Raw genomic sequence first — 12,600 nt, forward strand, 5'->3', positions numbered from 1 at the left:
AAACTCTGTAGCCATCCTATGATCTGGGCAGGACCCTTGATTCAGAGAAATTACTTTGAAAATGGAGAATGTTGGGGATGAGGCATCTAATGAGACTGCAAGGTCTACATTTAAAATAGCTTCCAAGTTTCCTTTACGTGCAACTCTGACAGGCTGTCTTGGAGCAAAAAATACAGGTCTGAAAACAAAGACCCCTTTCAAGCAATAAGACAGACAGAAATTGAAAAGAAAATACAGATTGCACAGCAAATCTTTGACTTGGAAGCACCCTGAGAACATCCTGTGGCAAGCACTCCTGGAATTATTTCAGAGAGAAATGGTAACCCCTTCTCTGCTCATGGACATGTTTGAGTCATCCTAGATATATTTTGTGATACATCATGAATTACATTTTGTCAGAAATGTAAGTTAGAAAACACCTGTGATAGAGAAACCTACTTCACAGACCATAGCCATAAGTCTTAACTTGTCTTGGTTTTGTCCCCTGATTGCATGACTTTGAGCATGTAACAACATTTCTGTTACACTCTACAGAAGCTCCACCAGCAGAGCTGAAAATGGTAGGTCGATGAGTAGACTGCTGCACTGAAATCAGGTATCTGTATGTGGTTGCTCTGTTGTCAGAGCTGTTCAGTGGGTAAAGAAATACATACAAAAATAATGAATTCTATTTGATTATGCAAATAATTGTGCCTGACTTCTACTCTGCTGTTTCATCTAGAGATCCTCCTGGGTTTAGTGATCATTACATTTTCAAACTGAAATGCATATCTGTGTTTAAATCACAATGTTAGCATTTGGAAAGATTTACCAATGTTAAATTACAAATGTGCACTGCAATGCAGTAAGTTTGAGCAAGTAAAAAAAAGAGAATGGTTCTGAATTAAAATATATTTATGTAAAAATTTGTAACTGTGACTTCCTTTAAGAAGGAATACTGTTTCATAGTGCCTTATCTTTATTTTAAAAAAAGGTTTGTTATTAGTCTCAAGTGTCAGACTTCTAAAATAATTTTTCATTTCATCCTTTTTTTTTTATTTTAAAAAAACTCACAGAACAGTTATAGTAAGAGAGCTTTGCAAGCAGTTCTTCTTCAGTCCCTATTAAAAATATATGTGAGATCAGAAACCCTCAGACACTATCAGCTTTGTAGCCTGGAATCAAATGAGCCTCTACTAATTTTTTATGAAGGATCCTCTTCTATGATGCCAAGTCCCTCATGATTTCAGGAGCTCCTGAAACACATGGTACTAGTCCAAAAGGCATCACAGGCACAGAGCTAAAAACAAGGACCTTAAGACCCCCCATGGGAGTCTCAGCCTTATAGACTGTATTATGTGGATCAAGAGGCTTCTCTAGTACCCTTGAATTTCCCTGGTGGTTTTGCACTGTCTTAAGCCAAAGCCTTTAAACTGATTCTTTTTCTCTTAACAATTACGAAAGTTTGACAGTAAGAAAAATCACACAATCTCTGGGAAGTTGGTGAGAAAACACCTGTCTTTCTGTTCCCGGTGTGTTGGACTAGACCCAAACTAAGTCAAGTTACACAGACAAACTGGTTTCTGTTAAAAACATCAACATAGCCACTAAAAGCCTTAAACATTATATTCATTACATTCTAGTTGAGTATAAGCCTTAGCCTTACTTTCAAGATTGTCAAAAGATTGTTAATCTCAAATATGAATGTTTAAGAAACAAACTTACAAGACTAAGTTTGGAATCAATGCATAATTTATTTAGTTTATTTCATAGAAGCTTCTTTTTTTCAAGAATTAAAACAGGTCTTATTCTTATAATGATACTTTCAAGTAAGTTGCCAACATGTAATTCAATAGCCACTCATTATTTGCTAAAATTTAATTGATTGGACTAATGAAGAACTAGTAGTGCAACAACATTTTTATCTGTGTGATTCTTTTCCATATATGTTCTTCCATTTCTTGCCTTTTTATTGTGTATTTGTTTCCTGTGACTTGTGAGACTCAGACTAATCCTTTCAAGTTGCAAACTAATAGATGAATCAAAAATAACTTATTTATTTTCTATTCTAAATCGAGATTGTGCCATTATTGGAGATTATTTTCTATGTTACAGGTATCAAATACATCAATGATGGCTTCAGCATGCTGTTTTTTTATCTGTGAAAGAATCTGCAAATTCATTTTTACTTAATGGTTTGTTCCCTCACTCATGGCAGTATATTACACACATATTTGGTTCATACAGAACAATTCACTGGACAAGGGTCATAAAGGCCTGTGCAGCTGGCAGCTGAATGAAAACTCTGCCTAGAAATGGAATAACAACACTCAAGGTCTTGTTGCAAACTGTGCAATCTGCAAAAGGCTGAAGAAAGAAACCTTCTGGTTGTAAGTTTATCAAACCCTTCTCTCACCAAGCCTTACTTTCTCGTATTCTTTCCTTCCATGCAGTTACAAAGCAATCTCTTCTATTCGTAGGACTCACAATGGACCCCAGTCCTTTGGCACTAGTAATTGCTTCTGTAGACTAAAAATGGACGAATTGCATTCTTTTTCTAAGGAAAAAAATCATTTCCAAAAAACAACAAAAAAGCAACAACAAAACCCCCCAAACGAAAACCATTGCAAACTTAGTGCTCCCTAGAGTAATAATTGCAATTAAACATGTACACCAAAAGAGTACAGCAACTTTGGGAATAAAGGCTTCCATTTTCTAATTAATTTTTACTTATGTCAGCAGAAAGCTACATAAGGCCTTAAGCATGGAAAATGAATTGTACAAAATTGAAAGTATAGTTATAATAAACTGCGACATTTGAAATATTCTTGTCACCATGTGAATTTGTTCCCTAACACATTCTACCATCAACAACTTTTTGATTAAAGGAAATACAAATGTTTCAAATAAGCACAAAAGGTCAGAATTGCAAAATGTGAGCTAGGCACTTAATCTTGTGTTGACAGGTGTTAAGTGCTTAAAAACTTGTGTGGATCTGAGTCTTAATTTTTGCATAGTACTCTACATTTTCAGAAATTATACCTCAGAATCTTCACATCATTAATCCACAAAATACATGTATAATTCCCACTTGATACAGAGCACAAAAAATTATTTGCACAGGTAGGTAAGGGGAGAGAATTAGTACTGAAGACCTATTTATGCTTCACCAAGCCTATATTCTCCCATGTTACCCAAATTTCTTATAATTGAAAGATAAAATGATACTATCATCACTGCTTCAACCAATATTTAAGCACAACAGACTTCCACATTAACATATTTCACAATGTGTCTAGTGAAACTTGTGAGTTAGAAGACATATGGAGTGTTTTATTTCTAAGTGGATTACCTTTGGTTTGGTTTATGTTTTATTTTGCCTGTCTGACACTCAGCTTTAAAAGTCTCTCTTTGTGAGTATTTCTTTCTTTTCTGCGTGTGATTATAATTGCAGCCAGGTTTTTTTTTATCTGAGTCTTTATAATTTATATTCTGTATTGCAATTCAATTTACAGTTCCTAACAGCAAGGGGTGAGTTTTCTCAGTGACTAAGTAAAGAGGCTGATAGATATGATTACTTCTGAAGAGAAGGAGAGAAGTGATTCTGGGAGTATAATTCTTTTTGTTTCTGAACAAGGGAAGTTATGATCAAGAAAGCTCAGCATATGAACTATAGTTATGATTAAAATAGTTTTGATCATGTTTATGAGGAGTTTTCTCTAAGACTTAGAGCACCAACAGAGAGAGCTTCATAAAGCAGGAAACCAAGTTAATTGCAACAAAGAGAATAAAAGTCTTCCTTGAAGAACAAACACTAGGAACTGGAAGTGACATTTCCAGCCACCAAGAGATTTGCCTGACGTACACTTCAGAGCAGAAAGGTAGTAGACTACCTAGCATAGATATCAGAATAACTATAGCTGTAACTAAACTGTGGTTGGTGAAGGTTGCAAAACCTGACTCAATAGTGAGTAAATCATGCCCAGTCCTCTAATGCTGTACACATATTTTTAGAGGTCAGCAAGATATGTGGCTTCAGTACAGCACTCTTAAGTTAGTGTTACACTGATTTTATTGCCCTGACTGTGGTAAGGGTATGCATGACCATTTTTATCATATAAATGCCTAGGTTTTTTTCTGATAGTTGGGTTACTGGGTTCAAACTATGCAGAATACACATCATTATTAAATGAATGAGAAAAAACTTACTGAGAAAATATCAGCCAAATCATCCACACTTCTAGATCCTTTTGAATATTGCATCAATTATGCTGAAAATTTAGAATTACAGTATTTTTTTTCTTTTTCCCAACCATAACAACAATGCTGATCTAAAGAAGAATAAGGAGTGATCTATGCGTGATGGAAACTTTTAGCAAAGATAAAGTCTTACTGCCAAATTGCACTTCACAAAGAGAGCTTGGTTTTTTAAAGTGGTAGAATTAACAATCATAGGGCAAGTTGCAGATTTCCTGATAGACTTTGTCTCTATTAAGAGACTACTTTGACTGTATCACACACTAGTGTCTTACAGTGTATTTCTAGTGTAGGGCAGTCCAACAACAGCAGAATTTCTGAGGGTGAAGTGACTGCAAGGGGGAAGTGTCAGAACAGGGAAAAAAAGTAACGTTTTCAGTCATGCAGTCTACTATTTCACTGTTTAGACAAACTGTGTAATTTTTGAGCAGTAATAATCAGCGTATTTGGAAGGTTATAGAAGTAATCCAATAGTTTTCTTAAGTGGATTAAAATTCATTTAATTCTTAATTTAAGGCTTTAATTTAATACTTCCTCAGTGCCAAAGAGTATGTTTAACCAAAGTCTTCTTTCTGGCAGTAACCAGTAACAGATGCCATGGGGGAAAAATGGTGGAGCACAAGTACAAAAATGTCCTCAATTTTCAAACATCAATCATAAGTAAATTATGAAAATCATAACATCCTGCGGTTAGAAATGCCATTGACTAATTAAAGTTTGAACTGCAAAACTCTCTGAAATCCTAGATTATGTGTGTAATACCCTTACTTTATAAGACTGATCCTGACTTACCATCTAGTGCTTGCCTAACTTCTCTTATAGTTCAGATATAACACTGTGAAACATACAAGGTGCACCAATCCCAACGGCAGACAATTTGTCGCATATTCTTAGCTTATCTCAAGCCCACTCCAGTAGGGTAGAAGCAACTCACAGAGGAAATTATTCTAGGCATTGGTTTTGAAAGCACATTGCCTGGGAAGTCACCAAGACTTTTGAACATAACAGGACAAATTTTGCAACAATTGTGTAATGTATTTTGAAGTTGTAAGAGATTGAAGAGCTACAGTATTTTTCCTCATCACAGATATACGTACACAGGTTTTTAACTTGGGAACTAAGTAAGCCAATCAAGTCAAATAGCACATTTATTGCACAACAATAATAGGAATGGTGTTTCTTCCTATGTTAATTATATTTCAAACACACACTGATGTTAGAACATTGATCAGCATGTGCCTTGAGTAATTTAAGTTCATACTTTTTAATTTTACCAAGTTTTGTTCCAATTGTGAATTTATAATGCTGAAAGTCCAAGATGCTGAATATCTGTGTAAAGTAATGTGTATGTCAACCCATCTGCAATGCACCAGTGAAGACAAAATATCTATCTTATTTCATAATCTTCTGCAAAATATTTACTAAATTAGGGCCCATATGTCTTTTTGTCAATGGCTAAGATTTTTACTTTAAAAAATTAAAGTCTTTAGCACAAATTTTTCATATTTTATTCAGAAAATAAAATAAAACATGATATGCTCAAAAAGGCTGCATATTGTAAATCAACACTTTTAATGTAATATACTCACATAGGAATGATTAGATCAAAGAAGCAAAAATGGTTCAATAATGTGACCTTTCAATTGTTTGAATTACCATCCTTCTGCCACAAAAGCCAGTACTTCTTGCATTGGAAATTAATGGAGGAAGCAGATGATCAACCCACCTCTATTCATGAGTACTGCAGTTTAGAAAGAACCCAGTGTTCCCTGGGGCAAACTAGTTGTTGTTGGCAATATGTGCTGCTGCTGTTGGTACAAAGGGCAAGGTAATGTAGTAATATTTTACTAGTGTCAGGTGGTGCTGTGCAGTAAGAGGCTAGGGCAATTTAATGCAATGCCATTTATTTATAATGGAAGCCTGAATCTCCATCCACTGAGCTATAAACTTGCATTTTGTTGGATATAGTCTATTTCCCCAGATCACTGAAGCTATTAAAATCTGAAGACTAAGTTATTGATATGGAAACCTGTTGCTGAGCTGTTTAGATCTATCTAGTTTTCTAGCACATATATTTTGGAGGTACTAGATATTTGTTTCTTTTTCAGGCTTTATGGTATACTTAAGCTTGTCACATAGTCACTGTTTATCTTATAGATTACGTAATAGGAAATATAGTTTTAATAGCCAAATGGAACAGAAGTTCTTACATAGTATAAACTGACTTATCTTCAAAATCAGCATATTGTCACTAATATTTTAAGAAAATGACCAGATATAATGTTATTAGAAAAATCTTCACTGTCAAATTCATACTTGTGTTCTTGTCTTGGATATTGACACATAGTTGTCATCACTGAGTTGAACGTTTAATATAAATTAATATCTAGAAACAATGAAAAAAGAGAGTAAAAATTTGTTCTTGCACTTTGTAATAATTTAAGCTATGCAACACATGTATTGTAGTGTTATCTCTCTGTTCAGTACACATTGCTACAGAGCATTATCCAAGCACCATAGAGGAAATAAGATGAATTCAGATTTCTGGTTTTGATAGGTCTAATATACTCATGGCCACTGGATGATAAACTGTGATTACAATAAATCATATCCTGATATGGCTGGTTAACATAGTTCTTTTATGTCTCACCAGAACTTTAGCAATACCTACTACATCTATAATTGTCTTTCTCACTGCCAAGGATACTCTATCAGGTCAATTTTTTTTCACATTTTTTTTAATTTGAGGCAGGGTACACTGGTTTAAAACTGCCTATATGAAACAGAATCTATATCACAATATCTAACAGGTAATGATTTTTTTTACTGAAGTAGTTTTAATTCAAAAAGATATTAAATTTTCCAAGGACCCCAACTTTTGAAAAATGGAATTAATAACATATGAATGTATGATAAGAGAACAAAAGAGTCCAAGAGGCTTTTCCTAAGTGTAGTACAAAGGTTACTTCCACAGTTCCAGATGTGTGACAGACATTTTGACTGTTCTCTCACTAGTTCTGCTAACAGCTGGATATAATTAATTAAAAATCTGCCAACAGTCTTAAATTTTAAAAATCTGGTTAAAATTCTATCTTGGAAAAATCAGATACTGAAAACTGAGTCAAAATTATCATAATGACTATTACAGATGATCCACATAGCAGGTGGTCCTCAGATCCTGTGGAAGTACACATTAATTTTCTGCACAGAGCAAGTGTAGATAAGAAGAGTAGAAAAATACATACAGTGAACATTCACACTCTTTTTCTTTCAATCTACAAACATTTTTAGTGAAGACATTAAACTTGTTAGGTATGTTGAGTAAAATTAATTTTTGGTTTAGGGCCACTAAAATCAATGTAACAAAAAAAAATCTGATGAAAAATTGGAAGCCTCTTAGTGTTATGCCTAAGGCTGAGTAACAGCCAGTTATCACAGGAGAAAACAAGGCTCCTGCATTTATCATTAGGAATCCTAAGTTTTCAGTCAACATTAAACAGAACTGTCTGTTCTCCCAAATATTGGCTAATGGGCATTAGTTTTCACCAGGTCTTTCACATTTGCATGTCACATGTTTATAGTTACAGCTCAGACACTTCATCTAGAAGAAAGAAATTTATATTTGTGAGCAATAGGAACCTATGGAAATTACAGACAAGAGTATTGTAAAATATAAAATATAGCCATGGAATTACATCTGTTTTTATCAGATAAGACCTTGTCTAATGTCAGTGATATTTCCAAGGATGATTACCAGCTGTGAATTAAGAATGTTTATTCCATTCATGCAGCACTGTGTTCCTGCAAGGAGAATTTGGGGTAACTATGCTTTAAATACTGTCTTAATTGTTCACAACAATTACAGTAATGACGGTATTGACAAAAACAAAACCAAATGGAAATGTTATTATATCCAACAGGGAAGTAAAAGGACTAGAGAGACTTTTCCTCTACTAGTTGGTAACTATCAATTCAATATTAATGATCTCTGAAAAGTATTGTGTCTGTACTAACCAAGTTTTTCAGCTTTCCACTTCTTTTCTCATATATATTTTAACTCCATGTTCTGTGTTATGAATCATAAAAATCAGCAATGCTACCCAAGGAGTGCACAGACTTCAATCCAATAACATCCAAGCTGTGAACTGGACAGCATGATTATCATGCCCTGCACCTTTCTAATACTAACAAAGCTTAAAGACTTTCTGTTTTCAGTCTAACAGTTTCTTTGGTTTAATTTCTGAATTCAAACTCAACTCTCCAAAAGGGAGAGTGGTGAAACTCCTGGGTTTTGCACTTGATTAGCTGAAGAAAAAGGTATGACATCTCTCTATCAACAGAGTGGAGAAGAGAGATCCCATACCTTTGACAGAAGGAGGATGAAGCCAGCATCACCAAGGGTCTGTTAAAATGAAGTTGTTACAATTCTGATTAATTTTGGCCCCCAGGTGATCATACATGATGAGAGCATAGGGCAAGATGCAGAAAAGGCACAAAGGAGCCGGGCTCATGCCAGTGAGTCAATTCCTTCAGCTGAACAATGAAGGCTTCAATATTTTGTAGCATCATGAGAAGCATGTCTCAGTGGCCACATCAAGAGCCCAGGATTCCTGCCTCTTAAGTCTCTAGACACAATGCAAAATATGACTTACTAGGAAATTGTGTCATCGGGGCAGATCTACTTTGCATTCAGACCTCTGAAAATTGAAGGAGCTTTACCTCTGTAACTATATGATAAGACATAAATTATGCAAGTAAAAATTATTCAGCATTACACATTTATTCAGAAAAATAAAAATCCCAGTCATGTTCACACATATTTATTTGAGACATTTCTACAGATGAAGGCCTTTAGGTAGCATATTCTCACAGGATCAAGAAGTTAAAACCATTTCTGTTCATGCTTAACTGAAAATAAATCAGTACATGCATTCTTAATTTTATTGGCGGAATGTAAGAACACTCTAATCTTAAAATTTATAACATGTAATAATGCCAACTATTTAATAATAAACATCTCAATTGGCATTATAATTTTCAAGACCAGAGACAGATGTATTCCATCAAATTTCCGTTAGTGTACAAAGAAAGATGTTAATAAAGAAGAAAACCTCTCAGTTCGAAATCAATGCCTGTCAAATTTTGTGAAACTGGGTTCTCTCAGTACTTTGTTACCTTATGCATTAAGTCACTCTAAAAGATTACAGTGCTTTTTGAAAAGTTTCAAGGGCAGAGTGAAGAAGAATTAAATTATCAAGTAATGTTACTGCTTGCTCTTGTATTTACTTTTATCCTGGATGAAGTTAATTTATTGTGGGGGAGGGGGCAAAGAGAACCATACATCACACTAATGCAAAGTCCATGAAAAATTTGTCCTTCATGCTATGACTGGACACTGTCAAGCACGGTTTACAACCTTTTTATCAGTAGCTAAGAAAAGCTGCAGCATTTAGCTATCTCAGCTGCCACTAGATACTTTTCTCTGATTATATTTATGAAGAAAAGGTGTAAAACAATTCCTCTGTTACAAAGAAATAACCTCTAAAGCATAACCTCCAGAATCTGACTATTGATTCTCTCATGTTTCCCCAGGTGGCAAAGCGGTGAAACAGAACCAAGAGCACCCAGAGGCAGTTGCTGCAGCTTCTGTGTATGGAGTTGAGTAAAATCAAGATTATGCTTTCATTGTCCATAATATTGCTTTGGTTCCTTTTACATTATGTGCATATAGATTCCCATGTGAAATCTGTGAAAAATTAGATTTAAAATAGACTGCAGTCATGACTAAAGAGCTGTCAGTGAAATCTTGTAGAATAGGTACCCAGACTAAGATTGAAGTCTCACCCATGTAGAACAGAACACTGTAGAACAGACCTTTGGACAACAAGGTCATGACAAATCCATGATACTTTGTTTTTGCAAAAAAGAGATAATTTAAATTCATTTTGAAGTAAATTTCATGTGTGAAAGCTTAATCTTATTTTCACTCATATTCTTAAGTATTGTAAAAAATTATTGTATTACAATTAGAATTGTATCACAATTCTAAGTACTGTAAAAAAGCCTAGAGTAGAAGCTTTGTTCAGGAGAATTTATATTGTATTCTAAAACACATGAATAATCATCATTATTTGTCTTCTTGAAATTAAAGAATTATTTTGAACATAATGTTTACACATTCCAGTATTCTGAAAAGAACCAAATCAAAATTAAATTAGAGGTGAAAAATAAAAACCCCAAATCAATCCTTTGCATGAATAATAAAGTGAACAGTAATAGTTTACTCTTCCTCTAGCCACAGCATTCTCCTCTGGTTTTTTTCAGCAGTATTTCCATCTCTGTCACTTCATCTCAATTGCTCTGTCTGTTTCAAAGGCAGGGATGCTGTTTTATGCCTGCTGCAACACAGAACTCACAGCCATATGGATTGTCCCACAGAGACCCCTATGGGCTCCTAGAAAAGCTTTGCAACCCACATATGGTCCTTTTAAAGGTATTTTGCTTCTTTCTAGATTCATAAATCTCATAGGTAATATGATAAGACTCAAAAAAAATTTCCTCATGCTGCCACAGATCATAAATTAATATACACAGACCAACCTGTTTATCAAGAAATACAGAATCAGTATTATCAGTGCATCTGCTAATGAGTCTGGAAACTCTTTTTTCCCCTCTAATAGGGCAAAGTGGATAGTAGCAGCAGTGAAAACATTTAGACATTATGCACTGGATATTTTTTTCTGGCCAGAATTATGACATTGCTCTAAGCAAAAGCTATTAAAATGTGGGAAAAGGCCCAAAACTATTCAATATATCTTGTGGAAACACTCTGTGGAACACATAGTTTTAAAAGGTTTTTTTCATTAAGAGGGGACCAACTTTTATTGAAGTATCGATGCTTGGTGCACTTTTATATCTAAATTTTATTATTAACATCACCTTTGAAAATGCAGCATGTAAATGAAGGCAAATATTGAAATGGGCAGTACAGGGAACTGCTCAAGAAGTTGGTAATTAGTGTTAGAACTTGACAGAACCTGGGATATCTGAAGTTTAGCTGGTCCTCTCTTACCTTTACTTACCTTACTGCTGAGAGACAATTGCTATCATCTTTTCAGGAATTGCATAATTCCTTGCTAATTCCTTTCAGATTGCTTCTCAAGTCAGCATTTGGCTTCCTGCTCTGTGATATATCCTATAACTTTTATCTGTGTTTAATAAATTTTGTTAACACACTGTAGATATTCTGTGTGCAATTATGCTTTTTAAAACCAAACCAAATCAAAATTGTACCATTATATTTCATGCTGCAAAGGTTTTCACAATTATTCAGTAAACTGTACAAAATAACAGAGTATTGATCTGTTATCAGTTTAAATAATAATTATCTACCTGTAGATTACCAGTAACCTACTATGAAAGTCAAAGTAACAATTTTATTGTCCCAAACTGATATGTAGGGGTCCTGTTTAAAAGATGCTGGAGCAATTTTGTGGGAAGCAATAATAATCATGCACTGCCCTTCTGAACAGACACAGCATACACATGCAAATGTCGGTCACAGTTTTGGTCTTTCTCATCCTGCAGCAGTAGTAAAACCACAGTTATATTAGAGGAGTACAGACTTCTTGAAGAACAGCCACCTTCTATTTCTCCTTCACCAGTTTCCTTACTCTAAGTGTGAGCAGTGGCATCAAGAAATTCTGTTGCTGCAAGAGCAAATTCACCATAGCGTCAAATCTTTTTATGGATTTAGATCTACTATAAATTCAGAAGATTCAGACCATGTTCAGCATTTACTTTAAATGTAACAATACCAATGAAATTTTACTTTGGTATTTTTGCTGTCAAACAACTTCCAACAAAGTCCTAATTTTCTCTTTATCACTTTAGGTCCAGCACTGTTCTTTTATGGGCTATGTGCAGAATTAGCTAATGGACTGTAGTCTCTACTATCAAGAGAATGTCTCCTTATAGAAGTGAATGATTAAAGAGTCTTGTTATCAAAACACTGGATAGATCATGCAACAGTGCATTGTAATACTGAAAATACTACATAATATACAGGAAATGTTTCACATACTTAGCTGTCATAAAATTTGTATATTTACATGTAATTTTCTGTTGATTTCCCATTGGATTTTAAAATTATGCTTTTCTGTCGCTTCTTCAGATGTGTTGAGAAGGGAATAAATAAGCAGATCTTATTATTCCACACCAGAAAAGAGTTCTAAAGCTAAACCAAGGCAGGTTTTTTTTAGACTCCCGTTCTGTAACACCAAATTATCCCCCATCTCTGTAATTTGAGACCTCAAATTGCAAGGAGCCTATGTATTAATTTATTAGCTGAAAAATTGCCTCTGA

Source organism: Agelaius phoeniceus, chromosome 3 (genome assembly GCF_051311805.1).
Source record: "Agelaius phoeniceus isolate bAgePho1 chromosome 3, bAgePho1.hap1, whole genome shotgun sequence".
Lineage (NCBI taxonomy): Eukaryota > Metazoa > Chordata > Aves > Passeriformes > Icteridae > Agelaius > Agelaius phoeniceus.